The sequence below is a fragment of the Haliotis rufescens genome, unplaced genomic scaffold (assembly GCF_023055435.1).
Source record: "Haliotis rufescens isolate VD_foot unplaced genomic scaffold, xgHalRufe1.0.p SCAF_14, whole genome shotgun sequence".
Classification (NCBI taxonomy): Eukaryota; Metazoa; Mollusca; class Gastropoda; order Lepetellida; family Haliotidae; genus Haliotis; species Haliotis rufescens.
The window spans coordinates 5,904,878-5,910,877 of NW_025963824.1; the positions used below are offsets into that span (position 1 = coordinate 5,904,878).

General features: G+C 41.3%; 1 long non-coding RNA gene across 1 annotated transcript in view; it reads left to right on the top strand.

Annotated features, from left to right (window-relative positions):
• The window catches only part of LOC124142077, a 37,917-nt gene extending 32,654 nt beyond the window's left edge, over positions 1-5,263 (top strand). Inside the window, exon 4 of the long non-coding RNA XR_006862127.2 lies at positions 4,071-5,263. This is a non-coding gene — a long non-coding RNA (uncharacterized LOC124142077). The remainder of the gene's footprint in view (positions 1-4,070) is intronic.
• The last annotated feature ends 737 nt before the right edge of the window (positions 5,264-6,000 follow it).

The following is a 6,000-nucleotide window of genomic DNA, read 5'->3' on the forward strand; positions in this document are numbered from 1 at the left end:
TGATGTGTTATGTTGAGGTGTACAAGGGTTAGTGAAGAATGGAAAAAAATTCCTAGTGTTGACAGTGGAAGTGTTTCTAGGTCATACAATTGAAAGAGTTCACAGGGCACGAGTGGCCCAGTCATCTATGGCACCGCAATTCACAACTATAGCCAGTCCGTGGAGAGCTCTACTATCGCTGCCACTGTAATAGCAGCGTTAGAAATTGGCACTAGTCCTGTAGTCCTTGCCATACTGCCCAATAGTTAAGGTATCATAAGGACTAGTAGAAATGTGCTACTTTTAAGGGTTTTGCTATATGTTATCGTTATAAAGACTTGGCTGAATGGGTGACCACAACCATGCTGCAGCTGACTGACCGTTATTTTTACAAACAAGCGATAACTGCCATGACGTGAATACTTTTAGTACAGCTAAATTATTTTCTTAGTTTTGTTTATATTTGAATCTTTTCAACTATTATGTGATTTTCCATTTGTCTGCAATTTTGAGCCAATTTGATTAAACAAATGAAAAGGTAATATCTAGTCAGTCGTTAACCTTTTCATAATTCCCTATGAAGGCCTTCCCAAACAAGATATAAACAAGACTACATTTGGAGTTAGAGGGCAAATTTCAAGATTTTTGGGCAGCGATATTACTGAGAATGTAACAAAATTGTCACGCTAGAAAGGAGCTTGTGCAATTTGCTGTGCTGAGTTGCGTCCCTTGGGCATGCCAGAAAACCTTAGATCATGAGTTTGCATCCCTACCAGTGTTCGTCCCGATTATGTTCCCAGGTTTGTCAAAGCCATACCCGTGCTTGAGGGTTTCACCAAAGTGGTAAATGTCTGAGACCTGCATCACTTCAGGCTTTCCTCCCATATCAAGCTGACTGGAGACCCTAGAGATCCGGGGTAGAATAAGTCTTCAGCAACCCATTCTTGCTGTAAAAGGCAACTAGTTTGTTGTAAGCAGCGACTAAAGGATGGTCAGGCTCGCTGACTTGGTTGATGCATGAAATTGATTTCAAACCCTGGTATGAAATGTTAATCCACTATGATGCAGGGGTAAATCTAACTGGTCCACAGTTCATTTTGGACTAGTTTTTGTGTGTGATATATTAGATCTTTTTTAGAAATCACCCCTTTCTTGGTGTTCAGTAAGCACTAGTGGACTGGTGGCTGTGTCTGACCCTGACAACTATGGAGCGTTATACCACGGCTCAGTGGTGTGTATTACTGATATATGTTATGGTGTATTCTGTTATTAGGATAAATGAAGGAAGTCTACTAGCCCGAATAGTGTTGACAAACTGTACTTACCCCAAAATAACTGAAATTTTACACAACAACAGTGGCCTGGGCTAGTGCTAATTTCCGTCCCTGGTTATTCTACTGGTGGCTGTGATGAAATATAACAAATTCACACACTGTTGTAAGCTAACACTGTTGCAGTGTGACTGTATAGATGCTGGTGGACTGACAGTGGGCTGGCTGTGTGTATAAATATATACATACTGTATGTAGGTGGAGGCGGGTGGGGTGGATGACCTGCTTGTGGAGGAGATAAGATAAATAGTACACATCTCATAGGGCGATACATCACTGATAACACCCAACCAGGGTATATATATTGCTGATAGTAACTCTAGCCTCTTGTCATTCTGGATAGTTTATGACGTTACGTTTGGCGCACTAACTTTGAATCTGGTTATTTGTTACTACTAGTAAGTAGATACACCGGGGTATGTCCACAGGGTCTTTACTTGAGGGCCAGGGGCCACTTAACCACTAACTTTTGATGTTGGACAATAGGACCCAACACTGATCCCTTGGTGATTATTCCTAATTTGTTATTAACAGCTTTAGGGATGGTACAGGTGGCCCAGTCTTAAGGGTCTGCAATTCACTGTGCAGTGTCTTTACGGAGGTGTACCTGAAACCTATGATCGTGTTTTCGAATCCCAGTTGGCTCTGCTTATTTTTCAAAATTTGTCAGCATCGTACCCAAGCTCATGGGTTCCTCAAAAGTGGTAAATGTTGTAAGACCAGAAATACTGTTCAGTCTGTGTTAAACCAGCTCTCTGACTATTAACATCATTTTACGGGGATGATGAAGTTGATTTCGTTGACCGTGGTACAAGTAAAGTTTAACCTTCATACTGACCTATGAGATCCTGTCGATGTCAGAATAATTGACACCTTCAGTAAGTTAACGAAAGCATATGGGTCTGTGCTGTGTATTATCTTGTATCATCAGTGCTAGACTTGCACAAATCTCTAACTTAAGGCAATAATTATTAGTTGAAAGCATATTGTTTTAGATTTTATAAATAATAAGATCAAGTTGTCCCAGTAAAAGTCCCAATAAAAGACTCACTGTCTGCTTATCTAGACTTGCCTATTATAAGGATAGAATTATGATACATCCATAGACTTATCATTCAGTACAGCCTTGGAGCACGGCTTCATCAGTGCTCGAAATGAGTGATACTTTCATTGGGTCCTGCCATGACCAGTCTGTTGGCATTAAACCAAGCAGCCTCTGTCTCTTCATCCAAGTCATCTCTCCAGGTTCAGCAACCCATGCTTGCCGTAAAAAGCGACGACTCTTGTCGTAAGAGACTAACGGGATCGGGTGGTCAGGCTCGCTGACTTGGTTGTTGCATGTCATCAATCCCAATTGCGTGGATCGATGATCATGATGTCAATCACTGGATTGTCTGGTCCAGACTTGAATATTATCAGACTCGCTGACCTGGTTGATGCATGTCATCAATCCCAATTGCGTGGATCAATGATCATGTCAATCACGTGAATGTCTGGTCCAGACTCGAATATTTTCAGACTTGCTGACTTGGTTGATGAATGTCATCAATCCCAATTGCATGGATCGATGATCATTTGTATGCTTGCTGAAAAAGCTTCTTTGGGTTTATACGCGTGCTGTTTGTATACATTTGCAGCGTTAGAAATTGGCACTAGTCCTGTAGTCCTTGCCAAACTGCCCAATAGTTAAGGGTTTCATAAGGACTAGTAGAAATTTGGCATTTTTAAGGGTTTTGCTATATGTTATTATAATGACTAGTGGACAAAAAATGTTAGTTTCTATCGCTGATTTGATGCATTTAATGCATGCGTTTCTGTACGTAAGTTAAGTGAAGTTTTAAATATGTTTTGTGGTTATTTTACACAAATACACGGCTTATCTGTAGCTCTAGTATTATTATATTAGTGCTGTAAGATGTCAGTTTACTCGCCGTTTGTTGATGCTCGTGACATGACTGTCAATCCTGTGCGTGCCTCGTTTGAAAGGTTTCAGTCTGTGTGCTTTAGTGCTGCCGTTTCCATGTTTTCGGCAACGTGCTTCCAGGGTTATGATGCTGTTTCTTAGTTGTTGGTTACGTTCTCATTGGTTTCTGTTGATGATTCTTTGTGCAGTGTGGACCTTTGACCGTTTTATTTTGCTGCAGTCTGTCAGTCTTCATGGTAGACCTGTTACTATACAGGAAGGTTGTTGTGTGTCCATTTGGGAAGATTCATCAATTATTTTAGGAAATACAAACATGTATATGATTATCGTCTTTACTTGAATTCTTCTAAAACTTCTCTTGATAATTTGAAGTCATTGTTAAGGAATGAAAGTGTTTTTAAGCATAGTCAAATTTAGTTAGTTATTGTCTGTTGTGATATTTGCTTTTAGCTGCCAGACAGGTGCGACTCCAAGCAGCCTGTAACTTATGTGATGTCTGTATTAACCAGGCAGGAAATAAGCAATTGAACAGGTTGTTGTTGCTTGTACATTGAATGGATATCTTTTCACATAGAACTATATTATCAGCCAAGCACCTGTTGAACAGTTGACTACAACTTAATACATCTCTGTTGACCAAGCACCGGTTCAACAGGATACCTTGTTACATAGATCTATATTATCAGCCCAAGCACCTGTTGATCAGTTGACTACAACTTGATAATCTGCGGTGACCAAGCACCTGTTAAACAGCAGCAAATCTTTGTGTGATTGAACCAGCATTCACTGTCACACTGTATTAATTTGTGGAGTAATAAGCCTTTGTTCTATTTCAGCTGAGCTGCCACATGGAGTGAGTGTCGTGATTCAGCCCCTGTGTGAATGGAGGCAGTGGGGCATGACTGGCTACACAGGTTTGCTTCATGGCTGAATACAGCACTGCTCAGATTACCACCGGCCCCAGGCTGTAGGACATGTTCTCACAGGGGTGGACTGGGAGGCAAGAGTTGAGCTGAGACACATGTAGAGGCCTGTTACCAGTTTTAGAAACTGGTGCCTGTCCTGTCCGGCAGCAGGAGCCAGGGGGATCTGTGGGTACATCTAGCAGGTGCCCTCTACCTGCTGTCTGTCCCATGTCCAAGGTAACATAGCTACAGAACACAGACAGCCTGAGAGAGTCAGAAGGTTACATGGGCCAAGCTGAGACTAGGGTTAGAAATTAATTTTTGCTTCCACGTGTCTGCCAGCAATGTCTCTAGATTCAGTCGCCAACTGTTAGATACATAAAAGTCCTGTATTTTACTAGTTATTGACTGTAAAAGCTTATAACTGTTTGTCACTAAGATTGAACTCAATTGTTTCTCTGGTAACCTATTTTTTTAAATATAATTTACTCATTTGACCAGGGCGATATATTCGAAAGTTAACTAATTTCTACTATCAGTTGCTGAATTTATTTGAAAAGTCCTTTACACAACCCGTGTCCCAGCAGTGAGGCCCTTGGTATTGAGCTAGGCAACATCAAGCCGTGATATAACTGGAATACTGTTCCAAGCAGTGTTAAACCGAACTCACTCACTTTTTTAATTTCTATCAATCAAGAGCTGAACAAATTCGAAAAATCCTTCACACAACCCCTCTGTCCCAGTACTGAAGCCCATGGAGTTGAGCTAGGCAACATCGAGGTGGCTGTTTGGCAGGTAGCTATGATCATATCATACTAGAGCTAGGCAGTCATACAATGCACTGGGCATTCCCCAATCACAGAGGTCCATCTCCAGGGATATACACAACACAAGCAAAAAGCCCAAGCACTTACACGCCCTGGAAGCACTTGTCAAGTACTGCAATATTAAGTTCTAACAAAGGAAATCTGCCTAACAAATCTGCAGTTAGTGCTGGGAGCAGGTAGGTGCATGTTTCAGCTTTATGAGCAGGGTTAGAAATCAACGCTAGCCTGCTAGCCCAAGGCTACTAATTTGTATGGGCAGGTACATATGCTCTTCAGCAACCCATACTTGCCACAAGAGGCGACTAACAGGGTCGGGCAGTCCGACTCATTGACTAGGTATGCATGTCGATGCTCATGATTTCAATCATTGGATTGTCTGGTCCAGCTTCGATTATTTACAAACAGCGCCATACAGCGTCAACACTGCTGACTGGCTTGAAACAACATGCATTTCCATCAGGAAAGTAGGTCGAGACGAGTGCAATATTACTCAAATCTCTCATTAAGTCATGATGGGAATATTTTTAATTCATTTTATTAGAAATATTTTATGTTCATGATTCTGAAATGTGCCGAAAGTGGTTCATCGTTGATGTTGGATATAAATATCTCGCATCAAAGGTCACTGCTACAAGTACTTGGAAAAGAACCAGTGGAACAATATTAGGTGGAATTGTCCGCCCTGAAACCAACACTACTTTAATACAGTTGACGAAGGTTGTCCCGCATCCCGCATCCCGCATCCCACATAAAGCTATATATAACTGAAATACTGTTCAAACCTCTACTGCTCGCTGACTTGGTTGATCATGTCATCGTATCCAAATTGCTCATGTATCAATCACTGGATTGTCTGGTCCAGACTAGATTATTTACAGACCACCATCATATAGCTGGAATATTGCTGAGTGCGGCATCAAACAGCAAACAAACAAACAAAACAACTGATAGTCACTTTCTTCCATATCTGTATTTGTATAATATTTGCATGCAGCACACTTCTTTTCCTCGGCATTGGCAAAGTGTGGTTAAAG